The sequence below is a fragment of the Cavia porcellus genome, unplaced genomic scaffold (assembly GCF_034190915.1).
Source record: "Cavia porcellus strain 051 isolate PalLab524CR breed Dunkin Hartley unplaced genomic scaffold, mCavPor4.1 scaffold_13, whole genome shotgun sequence".
Classification (NCBI taxonomy): Eukaryota; Metazoa; Chordata; class Mammalia; order Rodentia; family Caviidae; genus Cavia; species Cavia porcellus.
In genome coordinates, this window is record NW_026947496.1 from 43436885 (window position 1) to 43455609 (window position 18725).

The window sequence follows — 18725 nt, forward strand, 5'->3', positions numbered from 1 at the left end:
ACCCAAGTCAGTTGCTTCAGTTCTAGTGTAACATCTTAACTCCCATCTTCACTTCTATTTTAGGTGCTAAAGTGACAGATATTTTTATCTCTTTCTGAGTCTATTCAGTCTACTCATTAGTATTTCTGACAAAAGAAATGATAAATCTCTATAATCACATTTTATTTTTGGTATTTAAAAACTTATTGGATTCATGTTTTTATACTTTCCTAGATTTATAGTATATTCCTAAAATCAGGCTTATGTATTTTAAGGCTTCTTCAGTTATCTTAGCCAGGTAGGACGATATCAGAGCACAAGATGACTGTTGGTGCAGTTACTCACTTACTCAAAGTCTTGCTACATCTTTTCTTCCTGTTTCTTCAGTTTCTCACAGCTAAAATCACTGATAATTTGTATGATTCAGTTTGCCTTGCTTTTAGACTTTGATGGAAGCAGTTCTAGCCTTGTTCTGTAATGAGCTGAGACACTGAATAATTCTTGTGCTTTTGTGAATTGATGAGTTAGGACAGGAGTTGAGAGTATGAGCCCAGGAGCCAGACTGCCTGGATTCCAATCCTTTCCTCGACACTTGAGAGCTGGAAACTTTGGGGTCTCTCTAAGCTTTACTGAGATTGCATTCCATTATTGAAATGTGAATAATGATGTCTTCTGCTTCAGTGGTATAGTAGGTTTCTGTGACTGCCTTAACAAATCACTATTAATCTTGACTGTTCGCTGGGGGTTAGTGAAACATACTTAGAGTGCATCTGGGTGGGTCATGGGTACACTTGAATTAGATACTATAATTGGTTTGGTGCTTTCCTCTCTGGATCTTCCCCTGCTCTTCGCTTCCTGAATGCCATGAGTTCAGCGAATACCCTCTGCCATAATCTTCTGTCATCATGGTTCTACCTTGGGGTCAACTAACCATGTACTGCAACTTTTGAAACCACAAATGAAAAATCTCTTGTTTTTTAAGTTGCAGCTGTCAGATATTTTGTCTCAGTGATGAAAAACTGACTAATACAGGCCACAAAACTTGTGATCTTGTGGAAAGAATTCACTCATATTTCTAGAGACCAGGAGTCCAAAATACAGGTGATATTAGAGACATACTTTCTGGAAAGTTTAGGGGAGATTTTTATTAATTCATTACTTCTTTTAGTATCTGATTTATATTGACATTTTCATTTAATGACTGTATCCCTCCAGTATCTGCCTCTGTTGATACATTCATTTCTGCTCTTCTGTTTGATACTTCTGTGCGTGACCCTTAAAAGTATACTTGCGATTGGATTTAAGGTTCATCACATAATCCAAAATAATCTTACTTTGAGATACAAGTACTTAATTATATCTGCAAAAATCTTTATTTCCAAGTAATGTAATACTGAGTGTGTGGCAATTAGGATGTGATATATCTCATTAGAAGTCACCATGCAACCCACTACAATGGCCTTTCTTGCATAAAGTAATGTCTTATTAAATATTTTCCTCTTTGTCTCCCTTACCCACTTCTACTCCTCTTTTCTTTTCCTATTTTTTTTCATCATTTTTTTCTTTTTGAAACCCTAAAATCATTGTTTCCATATTTGGTCTGAGTCTTAGGATTTAATTTCTCCTGGGGTCCTTCACTATGTTCTAGTCAATTTTGATGCTGAAGACTCTTGTGCAGAATTCGCCAGCTTTTATCACTTGCATTCAAATGAGTATCTACCCTTGTCTCAGTGGCAGTGATCTGTCTTGTAGCTTGACAAATACCTGTCTCCTGTACTTGGCTTGCTTAACTTTTTCTGTTAACATTCCAGGTCCTGGAAAACTACTCTTGACCTCGAATAACATGAGCTGAACTTTCAGATGTTTCTAGCAATAATCATGTGGTAATAACCACATGTTTTGCAATGTACAAGTTGACTTTTTTAGTTTTATTTGCAAGGAAAAATCTTCCAGATGTTTGTCCTGTCTGGTTTATCAGACACACCAGAGATCAACATGATCAAAGATAACTGCATCTTATGCAAAACGTATTTTATTCCTGTGATTTCTCCACTGTCAGCTGCAAAAGGAGGACAGTGTGGTTCCTGGCTTATCTCAGGACGTCGACCTTGGAAACCATGGCTTTTTCTGCCCTATTTCAAGTCTATGGATACAGTACTGAGAACATGTGTGTGACTAGACCACCAGGCTAACCTGTATAGAGGTGGGTATTTTGAACCAAGTACAACAAGATTTTCTGAATGTTTTAAAAGATTGTTATTGACATATGACAAAAGAGCAAAGAAACAGTATATAACTGTGACCATTCAAATTTCTAATTAGTTATTCACACATGAATTAAATCAACAAGCATGCCAATTTTAGAGGCAAGTTAAATTTAACAACTCCCAAATTCAAAGAATAAACCCCCCAAATTTAAGAGCAGATCTCTCATATTCAAAAGCTTAGGAAATATAGGCACTGCTGTGCTTCAAAATGATACCTAGGGTTAAACACTGCACAGCACATGCAGTATTTAATGATCTGAAAAGAACTTTGCTATAGTTATCATTTCATGCATTTTCTAATTCTTGATTTTATATTCCAAGTATTCACTGTAGATAAATTATGATTTTTCAGGGTAGTTATCTAAGCCCTTTACCTGATACTCATTTTGCTTAAAGGAAATAAAAAATGAGACCTAAGATAAAATTTTCAGAAGCAATGACTCCCTGCTGCACAAAAATGACTTTACCTTATAACAAAAGATACATCGTAAGAGGACTCTAGCACATTAAAAATAGTTGCAGTAAGAAAAAAAATGTCTGGTAGAATTAGTTTAGTTTAGTACAATATTGCATAGTATTTCCAACTTCAGTCATTTTATACTACATTGAACTTTTTGGTTTATTGATTTTCTGTATGTGCTTGTTAGGATGATACAGTAGCCATTCAAAGAAGTTTCAAATTGAAAATGAAAGACAGGAAAATAACTTTTAAAGTTCTGTTAGTTAAATTCCTTTCACTGAAGTTTCGTGCATTCTGTATTAATATTCTTGTCTTTTAGGAAGTTAGTACAACTTGTTTAATGACAGAGAAGTGCGATTCACTTTCTACATTCTGGAAGACAGCTTCAAAAAGCAGTCTTTCCAACTTAAATTGTCACATTATCAGCAGGAAATTCAGTTTTCTGTGAAGAGTAATAGAATCCTCAGGATCCTACTAGCACTTCAGAAATTTTTATGGAGTATCTGTCCATCTTTTCTTTTGAAGTCCTGCACTAGTCATAATATTGTTATTGATGTTCATAGTGTCAATATTTTCTTGGTGTCCACGGTTTAAAAAATAGACCTAGTTTTTTGTTCTTGCAACTTTTAGGATATAGTTCAGCTTCAAACTATCCCAAGTCCAAAATAACAGTAGATAAAAGCAATTTAAATTCATCTTCATTTCATAGTCGGAGCTTTTATTTTTAGAAGCAGTCAGGTTGGCATTGTACTGCATGGCATTAGGAACATAGATTCCTTTGGAAATTTGTATCTCCAACATTCTCAGAATGTGCCTTTTTGCTGTTCATGCACCAGACATCAAGTCTGCATTCCTAGAGAAATAAAGGGCACAGAAATATATGCTATTTCCCTTTAATGATACTCACATACAATGAAGGCATATACAATACATCTATTTATGTTTATTTAACCAGAAATTGGTTATGTGACAATAATTCCTTGCATGGAAAGGGCTGAGAAATGCAGTCTTTTTTTCTGATAACTTTATTCTCAGTTTGTCCTTATGCTTAAGATCATTGACAAATATAATCTTAAAAGACATGAAGTATAAAAGTAAAGAAATTATATCATAAACAATGAAAAAATATATAAAGAGCACAATCAGTGGTTCTCCAAAAACTTTTCAGTATAAATAAGCTTAAGTCATAAGCTTTCAATTTCTTTTCTATGTGATATATATGATTGTACATAATTTATTTGTTAACTGAAAGTCTCTTGAATTTCTTTCCAGATCAGTATCTTCATAGCTATGACAATTTTCAAAGCTATATCAAGTTCCATTGCATGGATGACCATAATAACTTTAGCAATAACATGCATTCTTTATATTTTCCTTCTGTTAAAAGACAGTGACCATATCCACACAGATAGTGTTGGCTGCCTGGATACTGTATGAATATGTAGAGACACATTGGCTGTTTTAGGGTCTGTCAGTATTGTAGTGGATTCTATTCACATGACAACAGGTTAGCATAACACATTTCTTGATACACATAAAAGGCCTGAAATGCCTACATCAGACACAATGGATTTTATCACACATAGCATGGTAAATAGTCAAATTTCATGTTTATATCAGAGCCCTTCCCCAGACAATTAATGGTGACACACAGACACAAGATTTGGCATATTCTACTCACGACTGGTTTGTGTTAGAATTAAGTAGTGCCATGTTTAGGAAACCCCAGTTCTTTAAGTGGGGTATCAGTAAGCAAGCCTGTCAAAATTTTACCCAGAGGAAAGCATCACATTATGTTTACCATATTTTTTTGCAAGCAAATATGCCTTCTGTCCTGCATGGGGAATAATATATCCCTCTATACAAACATCTTTGAGAAAATATCCAGAAATAAAAGTTACCAAGATCATATTTATAAGGTTTGCCGATGTTCAGTGACTGGTGGATGATGGTTTCCCAATAGTATGTACCTCCACAAAGGAGTTCAGTGTTTGTCTCATAGCTGCTTATTTGTGATCACCTTCTGACGTGTGGTTTTCCCAGGAAGTCTTGCTTTTCTAAAGAGATCATAGACCAAGTGACAAAGACTAGGATTCCAAAAGCCCTCATTTAAGAATCAGTTCTGAATTTCTTGGACTAACTAACATTAAATTTATGAAGTATGCCAGAAAAGTCCACCAAACCTAACCAAGGAAGCGAAAGAGCTCTACAGTGAAAATTACAGGGCTTTGCATGAAGAGACTGGAGAGGACATCTGCAAAGATATCCCTATTCTGGATGAGCAGAACTGATATCATCAGCCCATAGTTCCAAAAGTGACATATAGATTTAACACAATCCCAATAAAAATACCTCCAGAATTCCTAACAGATTTAGAGAAATTAATACTAAAATTTCCATGGATCTATAAGAGACCCAGAATAGCAAAAGCAATGCTGAACATCAACAGCAAAGAAAGAAGTACCACAATATCTGACTTCAAGTTATACTATGAGGCTAAGGTAATAAAAACAGCATTTTTAAAATCAGAATTTCAGGGTCTTGTCTCACTGCGAAAAAAATGAAACCACAGGTGGAGAAGGTAGAGTTCAAGCAGATTGAATTAAAATATATAAATGCAAGGAAATAAAAGCTATAAAGACAAGCAAGTAAATTTCCTGCTAGCCGGAAGGGGGTTCTGAGTAGGATATCCAAGGAGATTCTTGTCTAGAAGTTTTTAAGGGTTTTGTAAGGAAGCTCAAGCCATTATGTAAGCAACATAGTCTCTGCCCTTGTGGTTTATATCTAGATGTTCCCTCAAGGCCTCATGTGGTCATAGATGGAGTTGTGCAGAGGTGGCTATGTCAATCTTGGGATTAATTTATGGTGCAATACTAGGCTCATCAGCTCTAGGATTAAGGGTGTTAGTGCTACCTGTTCTAAGTAGCCCAGATAAATTATAAGGGATGGAAGATCTGCTTTGCTACCTTTTGCCTGCCATGAAGCCTCTGTGATGCTCCTCTGCTCTGTCATCTTGCCTTTGAGCCAGCTGACTATGGACTCCATAAACTGTGAGCTAAGTAAGTCTTTTCTCTTTTAACTTTGGGTGTTGAATATTTGGTCTCAGCAATGAGAAAAGGAATACAACACTATAAGAGACTATGTACTTTTAGGGTCCCATATATACAGTATTCGGACATTGTCCATGAAGGGCCCATGGAGCCTTAAGCCAATGACCTAAGTGACCATGCTCTAGGAAGGTCCCAGACAGTCAAAGACAACTGAAGGTACTTCTGTAAACTAGAGAGTCATGACTCTGCAGACTCCAACTGCAGAGTCTCTCCAACTTCATATTGGGGCTAATGTGCTTACAGCCTAACTGAATCCAAACTTTTGTCTCACCAATTTCTGTTATAGTATTGGCATTAAAATAGATATGTAGATCAAGTGAACAGAACAGAAGATTCAAACATGTTCAGCTATTTGATCTTTGAAGAAAGGTGCAAGAGATACATGTTGGAGAACCAGTGGCCTCTTTAGTAAATGGTGTTGAGAAAATTGGCGTGTAATATGCAGAAAATTGAAGCTAGACATTTATCTCCCAGCATGCACTAAACCAAAAAGGATCTAAAATTTAAACACTAAAATGGAAACACTAAATCTGCTAGAAAATAGGTGAAAATAGGGAATGATTTTCTTAACAGGATAATATAACAAGAAATAACAGAAAAAAAGCAACAAATGTGGGTATATTGAATTAAAAAATTTTGCACATCAAATGAAACAACAGAGTGAAGATACAACTTGGAGAATGAAAAAGCAAAATTGCTAGTTAACCTCAAAATGCTAGTATCTACAATATATAGATAGCTCACAAAATTAAACCCCTCAAAGTAAAAGACCCAGTCAAAAACTCAATAACTGAAATGTGAATAGTGACCTCTCAGAGGGAAATATACACATACTCAATAAAAACACGACAACAATTCAATTTGACTGACCATTAGAGAAATGGAAAATAAAACAACACTTAGGTTTCATCTTATTCCAGAAAAGATGACATCAAGATATGAAATAATAATAAATTCTGCTGTGACTTTGATGAAGAAGAAACTGTCTACCCTGTTTTGGGAATATAAACTAGTATAATAATTATGGAAATCAAAATGGAGATTTCTCAAAAAACTAAAAACAAATTCTATTCAAACTAGCTATTCTCTTTCTTAGATATCTTTCCCCAAAATTTAAAAACATATTTTAGCAATACTGTACATGTCTACCGGTGTTTATAGCAGCACAATTCATAATAGGTAAATCTTAGAAGTATATGTGCACCAACAGATAAAAGGCTAAGGAAAATATGGCCTCTATGCATACGGAATACTACTCAGTTCTGAAGAAAGGTAAATTCAAGACATTTGTAGGAAAATTGATGCACCTTAAAAACCATGATATTAAGTGAAATAAATCATACAAATCAGCTTAAATGTTGTACGGTTTCTCTCATTTGCACAACCCAGAATACACTTAAAGAGAAGAACGAAGTAGAAAATTGTTAAAGGAAAACACTGAGGTGAATCTTATGCAAATGGGAAGAGAACCCAGAGCTTGGAGAGAAGGAGGAGAAGGGGACAGAAGAAGAGGTAAGAGGCGTCATACATGTACCAGCTACCCTCAATGAATGTAATCAGTATGTGCTGCAAACAAGAACTAAAATAATAGTAACAATTATAAAAGCGGGGGAAATGGAGGTAGAGATGAAGGGAAGGGGGAATGTGGGAAGGGGAAGGGGAATAAACCTACACCAACTCCCTAACATGCATGTAAACATCATGTAGAGCAAATATATGCTAATAAAGGGAAATAAAAGTCAAATCACCAACCAATCAGCCAATGTGGCACAGTAAATGTGTAGGATGAAGACAGCTATTCCTATCCAGGGCTGCGTATTCAATACTCAGCACATCCTTGCTGAATCCTTTCCATGGATTTTGTTATGGCTTATATCTAGATTTTTATCCTACTGTGATCAAGGGCAGTGCTTTGGAAGGTGACTTGATTATAGAGAGTGCTTTTTTAAATTGGGATCTGATAGGAAAAAGCAGACCTGGAGGCAAAGACCTGGAAAGGTTTATCTCCCTCCCCTGATCTCTCTCTCTGTTTCCTGGATGTGAAATTGTACAGTAAATAACTCTCCTCCATATTCCTGTGGCTTCTCTTCCTGCCTTGGAGCCAGTCAACTATAGACTGAAGCTGAGCCAAAATATATCTGTCCTCTCATAAACTGGGAGTGTTGGATATTTTGTACAATCAACAAAAGATAGTGACTAAGACAAATTTACTTTGTGGTAGGCACCATACTGATGATGCTATCCAGTTTTGGCATTGGTGCGGAGTAGAAAAGAGAAATTTAAATGGATCATGAGCTGGCAGATATAGTTTGTGAAATATACTTCAAGACCAATTCAAATTTATCATCATCACCATCATTATTAAATGTATGTTTTCTACTTTTGTTCTCTCAGTATTGGCAATAAAAGTCGCCTATATAAAAAATGGTTCCTGAAGTTGCTAAACTAATGAATATTTAGATTTTCCTTACTTTCTTATTTGTCTAAAATATTTTAAAACACAAACATTTTTTCTCACCAGCCCTACACTCATTTAAATTATTAAACTTTGAATTTGCCATTTTATGTGCTTTAGGCTTATACAGTGGGGGAATGTATTTATTTAGAAAAATTTATTCTTTTACAGAAGTCACATGTATTAGAGATTTTGTTTTGTTTTCCAACAGAATTAATGAGAGGCATCTTTAATCATTCTTCTATGACTACAGTAAAGCAGTCTATTAACTGAGGTATACTGGATTTGTCATAAGCAATTTTTAAAATCTTAAGCACATTATCTATGAATGTGTTTGTAATGCAAATTCTTGCAATACTGGCTTAGAGATGCTGGGGATATTGTCCAGTAATATGAATTTTTACAAGCTTTTCAGGTGTCTAGAAGTATACGAACCTTTGAGAACTGTTCTTTGAATCAGAGGTTCTCAACCTTGCTGACACACTGGAATTACTTAGGGAGCTTTAAAAAATTCTCTTGCCGGGGTCTTAACCCCAGAAATTCTGAATTAATTAGTCTCAGGTGAGGCTAGAGAATTGAGGGTTTTACTAGCTCCCCAGGTGGTTTTAAAGTGCAGTCAAGGCTGAGAACCACTGCTCTAAATCATTTATAACTTCACATTATACTTGCCAGCTTCAGGTTCTCTTAGTTTTTCTTTCTCCCTAAAGAGCTATGACATATGAGTATATAGTAAGGGTACAATGAATTAGATGTTACCTTGTTTTGAGTGGCTTCAAGTATTAAATGAAATGTGACACTGCATCTTATCATTTCCTTTGGTTTGTTTATCATACATGATGAGCCTTTGAACTTGAAACAATTAATTTAATACAGTGTTTCCTTTTGAATGTATTGGACTTTGTGAGCAGTGGGGAGACAGGCAAAACGAACATCTAAATACTTTTCCTGTGATCTTTGGGAAAAGCACCAGAGTAGAAAGAATGTCCATGGTACATTAACCATGTAAAGTGAATTTAATCAGATGGAATTGATTTGTTTAAGCTACACTTACATGTATAAAAGGAAATGTTCTGAACTAAAAAAATTTAGTATTAAATTTGCCTTTCCATTCCATACCTAACCAATTTTATCACCATATGCGATACCATTTAGAGCTACTTGGGAAGGAAATAGTGGTCCTTCAGCTAGCAAATAATCAGAAGTAAGTTTTTCACAGTTTTAATGGTGAGCACTGTGTTAAGTGCTTTTCCCTCTGTTATGCCAGCTATGGATTAGAAGCACTTGCAACATATTATACAATATGAATCAATATTATACCATATGAGAATGAATCACCCTCCCCACTCAGTCAACTGTTTTACTCTTATCTTTCTCAAACAAACATCAGCCAATGACATAGATCCTTTTACTTTTAATTTCAATTTCTGTATCCAGAAAGCTCAGTGGCAAGAACTATCTTTTCTAAGTCAGCTTTAATAGTGCTTTAAAATTGGATTTTCTAGTGTCTTTTAGATGAGAAGATTCTAGAACAGTCGAGATCAAGTAATAATAGTCATCAGGGGCAAGCTGAGCATAATCACTGTAAAATGGAGCAAAGCCAGAATGGTGCCTTTTACAACATGCAAAGATCTGTGGTGATGACTAACGCCATACGTCTGTTAGTCATCCCAGGTATAGGATGGAATAGCAGACTACCATCAAGGATATCACTTGATTTTATAACAAGAAATTAAGAACAAGGAAGTAGAAGGGAGGTTTTAACTGCGACAACTTGAAAAATATGATCTCTTCCTCTAATTTCAGACTTAAGAAAATTCTCATACCCAGAGTCCATCTGTAAAAGAGAATTCAAGACCGTAAAGAAAGTGTCATGGCCTATCAGGGAATGTGTATAGTGTAAAGTTGTGCATCTCTGATCCTTCCCTGTGACCATTTAGCTGAGTGTATTAGGGACAATGGTAATAGAAGATACAAGCAGTTCTGCTTAGTCTGTATAAACTGGTAGGCACAAAGATATTATAAGTATAGGCAGTGGATACAACAGTTACCTTCATGGCAACTAGTTGCAATACAGTGCCAACTTGTACAGTGTAGAAGTTGTGAAGTCATTTTTATATTAGAGTAACATATCTACCCTCTGTTGACTTTAAGTAAACAGTTTACTACCTATAATATGATTAGGGCTCATGCAATCAGCCTGAAGTTTCCTGAGGAAGAGATTCTGCTGGGTGAGTCCAACATAGAAATTCTACTTGATTTCCTCCCAGTCTGCCCTAAACATTTTGACTTTCCAGTCCCTGTAATTACATATGGAAACCAATTTCTTTGAATGGCTCTATCTAGTCTTCTCATACCTCTTTTTTCTATACACACACATGCACACAAACACACATATATATGTTTTACTGATTTTATTCTAATACAGTAGATAAAATTCTAGATAGGTGAGTAGTAGTAAAGAACTATAGGATTCTGAAGGTAGACCAAGGTACTGGCCTTAACAGATAATGAAGACTTGACAACACTGATGGATATCATCACCTGAGACATTAGTCAGAAATAGTGTTGGCATAACCTTAAGTTATCAGGTCAAGTGAACCCTGTACATGATACACTAAAAAAATGAAAAATTTTCATTCAAAATTAGATTAAAGAAGATTTTAAGAATACAAATAAGTTGCAGAAAAAAATCATATACCTATTTTCACACCAATGTCCTACTTTAGTTTACCAGATTATACCTGGGTAAGTTTGTTAATACAAGATGATGAGGAACTACTATGGAACAAAATATTTATATAGAGGTGTATGTAAAGAATAGTGATTAGGGGAAACCTCAGTACCCCTGCTTTGAGTAGTACACTTGATTTTGCAATTTGATGGGAGGGAGAAATAGTATGAGATAAAAACAAATAAGGATTTCTTGGTCATGATAAATTACTTGGAGATTAGAGAAAAAGAGAAGTTACATAGATAGACCTAAAAGAATGAACATAAAGTGTGCAGAAATCTATTTCATGTCAATGCCCACTAAGGGATATTTATTTCAGAGAAAGGACTGAAAAAGCATGCATGTGGACATAATATTTCCTTCAGCACATGTTACCTCATCTCTGTTATAGGCCAGCCTCTGTTGGCTCTGTCCATGAACAAAGGATTCATGTTGGCAGGGCTGGAAACTACCCATGGCCTAATTGACATTAACTTGTACCCAAACAAGCAAATTCTGATTACCATTGCAGCTGAAAGTCCTATTCCTACAGTCCCCTAAGAAGAACATTCAGCTAACTGCTGAAAACCTTATAACACTACAAGGATTTTATCCTTCTTCAGCCATCTTTATTAGGATTAACACATATCCTGAGTGTGAATTTGCTTTGGTTGTCTGACATGCCACGGAGATTCCAACATACAGCAAAAATATGATAATAGACATATGATCATGGAACCATTAGTCTTCCTGCACATGGAGTGACACTGACTATTGTGAAGGCAAAGGGTCATTCCTCCGAGTTTCCCTATGCAGAGGGGCAGAGCAGAGACTGCCATGTTATGCTTGGCATCCAAAGTGCTCATTGTGTTGAAGGCTTGCCACCTAATGGGCTTTTGGAAAGTGATCATGAGGTCTCTAAAATCAGCCAGAGGAATAATCTATTGATGAATTCTTACTTCAGTGGGATTATTGGCAGGTATTCGATGCTTAGAGCATGGTGCCTAGTTGAAAGGAGTCATGTCGGATGCCCTTGGGTTTGTATCTTGTCTACAGTACGTATATGTTCTGTTCTTTCCCACTCTCTCTTCTTCCTGGCTGCTATGATCTTAGTAGCTTTGCTCCAGCACACCCTTCTACCACCAAGCTGTACTTCTTACCTCAGGCCCATAGCAACCGTAGACTGAAACTTCTGGGACCACAAACCAAAAGATAATCTTTTTCTCTCTAAGTTGTTTCAAGTATTTAGTCTCAATTACAAAAAGCTGTTCAACACAACTCACAACTCACAAGAATTGCAGGGTATTACTTGGTGCTTTCATGCCGGGGATAACTATGAATTTCTGTGAAACAACCAGAACTCAGGACATACATGCTAACCAGGAGCTCAGATACCAAAACGTTTAATTCAGTGTTACTTCACCAGATAAGCAACCTAAATTGAAAGAAGTTGAGCTCAAGATAAGAACCAAGTAGATCGGATAACAGAGGAAGAAGGTATGAAATCAGTTATGGCTTTGCAGTGCCACAGTTTGTTTTTATCAAATCCACAGGTATAAAAGTTTTGGGTTTTCCTTTGCCTATTGTTAGAAGTTGTAATTGGCTGCTACTTTGAAGAAACTGAGATAGGACATAAAGAAAATTTGAATTTTAAAACATAGCACAGAATTGTAGTTTCATAAATAAGCTCGCAGTCTGGAATATACAAGAAGTATATGTAAAAATTCATCTTCAGAATATAGGAGCTTATTTTGCTCTCTATTTACAAAAGTGTAAGTTAAAGACATGCTAACGAACAACAAGCTCTGACCCTTTAGATGCCTATATCTTACTGTTCGATAATGTTGATGATTAAAATGATGAAATTCTTATCAAATTCTAGATCTTTAGACTTTATTACTAGTTCAATAAATGACATTTTATTTTCATTGTGAATTTGTTTGTATACTGTTATTAAATGATCTTCTGGCATCACCAGTAAATAATTCATTTCTCTCTCACTCTTTTTCTTTCTATGTTCTTGTACTGGGGTATCCAAGGCTTTCACACTGAATTACATCCCCAGCTCATTTTTATTTCTAAGTCTTGAACTTGTAACCCTACTGCTCTGGCCTACTAAAGTATTGGGGTTTCAGATAAGTTACTTTACAGTTGAGAATCTAGGATTTTTAAAAATAATTTTAAAAAGATTTCAGATACCTTCTACACTCACTGCTCTGGGCATATTCTGTGTTCTGAATTATTATAGCATTCCAATATTTATTTATTGTTCAGGGTTTTATCTGTCTCAGACCCAGTATCTATTTTCCTGTCAAAAATATATTTTAAATAGAGATCTGATAATTCTGGTTTTCTGCTATAGACTTTCAGAGACCTCTATCATCTTATAAATTCCCCTGTGTTTTGACCCCTAAAATACTTTACCCGTCTTGTTTGCTGCTACAATTTACTTTTCCCTTTAAAATCTAAAAATGGTCTCAGTTGTCAGAAAGTTTTGTTTTAGTACTGTGTTACCTTTTCCATTATTATAACAAATACTTGAGACAACCTACTTTTTTTATTTAAAGGAAAAAACAAAACAAAACAGTATAAGAGTACAAGTAATACAGAATTTAAAAAAAAACAGTAAGAAATCACTAGTTAATAGATTACATATTGTCATCTTAGAAATATTTGTTCAAGTTACAGGATTAAAGCATACAAAGTAGACATTCAAACAGTGAGACTGCAAACAGTTGTGTTCCAACAAAAACTTGGTAATATGGTCATCTATCTTAACACACCTAAACACACTTGCAGTTATATCCTTTAGAGCACTTTTTCCCTCTCTTTTTTACAATAACAGTACACATTTTGGGTTTTATTACTCCTACAGTTCTTATTACTTTTCTTTTGGAAGAGAATAAAACCAAATATGACAAAATGAAGCAGTCAGTCCAAACAAAGGATAGACATAGTGCATGATGTAAAAACAGAATACAAGGTAATCAACAATGGTTACCATAATGCGTCTTGCTACCTTAAAAAGAATTGCCTATATCATTAGGCATAATAAAATTGAACAAAACAAGACCAATAAAACCTAAACATTGGAAACATTACAGGACTTCAAAGGAAGATAATAGTCAACCCAGAATGGGTGTTATAGTGAATCTTATTGACTTCAAAGTAGTTGCCTATACCCTCAAACTAGATACTATCAAACAGAACAGAACAGAGTAAAATCAGTCAAAACAACATGGTGGGAGCAATACAGGGCTTCAAATCAAGTTAATAGGAAATCAAAAAAAGTTACTATAATATATCCTGCTATTTTTTTATATTTTTCCCTTAATTAGTACTGGAAATACTAGCCAGAGCAATTAGACAAGAGAGAGAAATAAAAGAGGTAAAGATAGAAAAAGAAGAAGTTAAATTATCATTGTTTGCAGATGACATGATACTCTACAAAGAAGACCCCCTAAACTCCATTGAAAGACTCTTAGATATAATAAATAAATTCAGTAATGTAGCTTGATACAAAATCAATACTCAAAAGTCAATAGCTTTCCTATACACTAACAGCAAGATCACAGAGAGAGAAACAAGAGAAGTCACACTCTTCACACTAGCAACCAAAAAAGTGAAATATTTAGGAATTATCCTCACAAAAGAAGTGAAAGATCTATATAGGGAAAATTATAATACACTGAAAAAAGAAATTAAAGAGGATCTCAGAAAGTGCAAAGACATCCCTTGCTCATGGATAAGAAGAATAAATATTGTGAAAATGGCCATTCTCCCAAAACTCTTATACAGATTCAATACAATCCCAATAAAAATACTATCAACATACCTCATAAATCTAGAGAAATCACTCCTAAAATACATTTGGAGTGAGAAGAGACCTAGAATAGCAAAGAAAGTTGCTATTCTAGCAACAAAGGCAAGGCAGGAGGCATCACAATCCCTGACTTGAAGTTATACTACAAAGGAACTGTAGTAAAATTAACATGGTACTGGAATCAAAACAGAGCCAAAGATCAATGGAATAGGTTAGAAGATACAACCACAACTACAAACACACTCAACCACCTTATCTTTGATAAAGGAACCAAACAGGTTCACTGGAAGAATGACAGTCTCTTTAATAAATGGTGTTGGAAAAACTGGCTCTTCATATGCTGAAAACTAAAACTAGGCCCATGCCTATCACCATGTATTAAATTAAAATCTAAATGGATCAAAGATCTGAATATTAAAACAGAAACACGAAATCTATTGGAAGACAAATTGGGTAGAAACCTTGAAGACATAAGGGTAGGTAGAGAATTCATGAACAGGACTCAAACTGCACGGGAAATACTTCCCAGAATCAATAACTGGGACCATCTCTTATTAAAAAGTTTCTGCATGTCCAAAGAAATCTCCAGCATAGTAAAAAAGAAAACCCACAAACTGGGAAAAAAATCTTAGTGAACTGCCCCTCAGGCAAAGGACTTCTGTCTAAAACATATAAAGAATTAAAAAAAGCAGACCCCCAAAATTCAAAGATCCAATCCAAAAATGGGCATCTGAGATGAATACACACTTCTCAGATGAAGAAATACAAATGGCAAATAAATACATGAAAAAATGTTCATCATTATTAGTCATTAGAGAAATGCAAATTAAAACCACACTGAGATTCCATCTCACTCCTGAAAGAATGGCCAGAATCAAGAAAACCATCAACAAGAAATGCTGGAGAGGCTGTGGGGAAAAGGAACTCTCCTGCACTGTTGGTGGGAGTGTGGACTAGTGCAACCATTGTGGAGGTCAGTCTGGAGATTTCTCAAAAAGCTGGGATTGGAAGTCCCATTTGTTCCAGCTATCCCACTTCTAGGCATATTCCCAGAAGAACTGAAAACATCACACCACAGTTACATATGTGCACCCATCTTTGTAGCAGCACAATTTGTAATCGCCAGATCTTGGAAACAACCTGTGTCCATCAACTGAGGAATGGATAAAAAAGTTGTGGTATTTTTATACAATGGAGTACCACTCAGCTATAAAAAATAATCACATTGAGATATTTATAAGTAAATCGATGCAGCTTGAGAGACCATACTCATAAGTGAAATAAATCAAACTCACATGTATGAATACCGAATAGTTTCCCTATTGTAAGAAATGATCCAAATATATAAAAGTATGTGCTAATCATGATTCCCCATTATGTGGCTTTGAAGCCTTATAAAGTTTTCACTCATTAATTGGAATGGCTTTATTCGGAGCTGTTTGATATTATTGCCTGTGATGATATGAACAGCTATTTTGAAGAAAACGACATCATAACAGATAGTGCTGATTTAATATCATCTTGTTTTAAAGTCCCACCAAATTGTTGTTCTTTTGTCTCCATTGGTTTTATCATGTTGTATCTTACTGGATATATGTGATAGGATAAACAAAAAATTTATAGGCAAAGAGGTAATATAGAAACCATTGTTCATTTTCCATTAACTGGTTCTAAATACCCTGTAATACTTTCATCCTCTTGAATGGTTTCACACTGCCTTGATATGTCTGAAGCCATGGTATACGAAGTTATATTCAAATATTTCAAGGAAAGAGACACTATAGGAACTACTATTAAGTCAGGTTATCTTGTGGTGAAACACTAGGTTGCTGAAACTGTTATGCTTTGACCTGTATTTTTAGGTTGTTATGTCCTCTTTTATCTCAATCCCCCTCCCCTTTTTTAAAGAGACAATCTACTTGTAAAGAGAAAAAGTTTATCTTGGTGCACTGTATTGTCCCTTTCAGTCCATGATCAGTTGGTCCATTTATGCTGAGGTCATAGAGGCGCAAATCATGTTACAAGTGATCGTTGGAACAAAACTGTTACTCTCATGTACTAGCAGCAAGGTAAGGAGAGGGGACTAGAGATCAAAAATTCCCTTTGAGTGTATGCCTCCAATAGTCTAAATACTTTCCACTTGCCTAAGATTTTAACAAATGAAGCTCTGGGGAGCACTTATCAGAAATACAAAAAGTACCATATTCATCAGCGCTACTATACTGTAATTAATTGCCTATTACCTACTCTTTTATGCTTTTTAAGGGCAGTTTTTCCATTTTCTTGTGGGACAGTAGTTATTTGTACCTGGATTTGGTTAGTCCTAGGAAAGATCCTAGTTTGCCAGTAGGCACTGTTACCACTTACATATACCAGAGGGAAAGATTTGGATGAAAAGCAATAAGAATACAATTATGAAGAATGGACTTACGATCATAAGAACAGCCCCATACTGTAATAGCAGGTTTAATTAATTAGGAGGCAGGAAGATTTAATATGAGTTCATTAACTGGGTGTTATAAGATCCAAGGAGACCAGGGATTAGAAAGGCAAATTGAAATGGGGCATGCAGAAATCCACTCCTGAGAGAAGAATCCTTGTCAATCTTTATCCCCTTTCATGAAGGAATATAGAAGATCCCCCGCCAAGGCTGAGGAGACACAGGTAAAGGAGAAGAAAAGCCGGAAATTTGACTCTGAGATGCCTCAGGCTGCTCCAACTGGACCAACTTACATTTTATGGTATCAGTTTTCAACAAAACTCTTTAAAATATCCTCAGAGATTGATGAGCACATGAGGCAAAGGAAGTAATGATGATATTTCGGAGTTTGATATATTAGATGAAATCTCAACCCATATTGATTTAATCATTTGGCCACAGATTTTAACTTTCTGTTAAGTTATAAAAAGGTTAAAAGCACAAGCTTTTCTTTGGCCAAGGACACTGTGGGGTCCCCAGGTTTGTAGTAAATGACCAGCATCCCTAGATGGGATAGGTCACCCGCAGCCTGCTCCTCTATCACGGTTGGTCATTTTCAAACCAGTGGGGTTTCCTTATAAGTTTGTCTATCTTTCAATAGAACCACCTGCCTAGAGTTGAATTGTCTGTGCTATAAATAGAGAAATAGGGCACAAGATAGTTTTTACCATTAAAGAAGAGATGAACATTAGATTAAAAAATAAAACCCAGTTTTCTTGTTATGAAGGAACCTGGGAAGGTCTTCAAACTTTCTACCCAGGTAGTTTTGCAATTGGAAAAGAAAATAACTTTAAAAATATCAACATGTTTTCAGCATCTGAAATCTGCTGAACATCATTTTATAATTTCTGGAGGTCCTGAAATAAACCCCATTGTGGCATATTAGCCTTCTGAACCCTAAAGGCCATAGAGCAGATTGATAGTTTATAAAGCAAAACCACCAGAGTAACCTCCTGAGGTCATTGCAGGTGGGATTGAAGAATTCCACTGGGTACAGTTCATAGCACTCACAAATTCTCTAGAATGATGCACTGCATGATTAGTAGCACCAGAATTGTCTCAAAAAGTATGTGTTTCTATAAAAACAATGAAACTCTTGATGCATATGTTCCTGAAATATGGTCTGGACTATCTGAAATTTTGTGATGTAACTGACATGAAAGACTAGGAATTTTTAATCGAAAATGAATCTAGTTTACCAATGATATTTATCTAAATTACTGGGCCAAACCCAAATAGCTTTGCATTTGTTACACTGAATAAATTCACAGAATTATTTTTAAGACAGATGAACAGTCAAATATACTCATTATCAATTTATTTATCTTTATATATTTTCTTCATTTACTTTTTCTGTCAAATTTAAACATTAATCTATTACATGGTAGAGTATTTGAATCATATATAATACAAATTATTTACTGACTGAAATTTTATTCCAT

The 18725-nt window shown here is 35.3% G+C and overlaps 1 long non-coding RNA gene across 5 annotated transcripts in view; it reads left to right on the forward strand.

Annotated features, from left to right (window-relative positions):
* LOC106028445 (uncharacterized) overlaps positions 1-18725 on the forward strand; it is an 82292-nt gene that overhangs the window by 54107 nt on the left and 9460 nt on the right. For 4 of the 5 annotated variants that reach the window (XR_010051330.1, XR_010051327.1, XR_010051331.1 and 1 more), the window contains 2 exons: positions 2039-2182; positions 7206-7328. This is a non-coding gene — a long non-coding RNA (uncharacterized LOC106028445). Of the gene's footprint in view, positions 1-2038; positions 2183-7205; positions 7329-12407; positions 12479-18725 lie in introns of all 5 variants that reach the window. The other variant, XR_010051329.1, reaches the window with a different exon arrangement.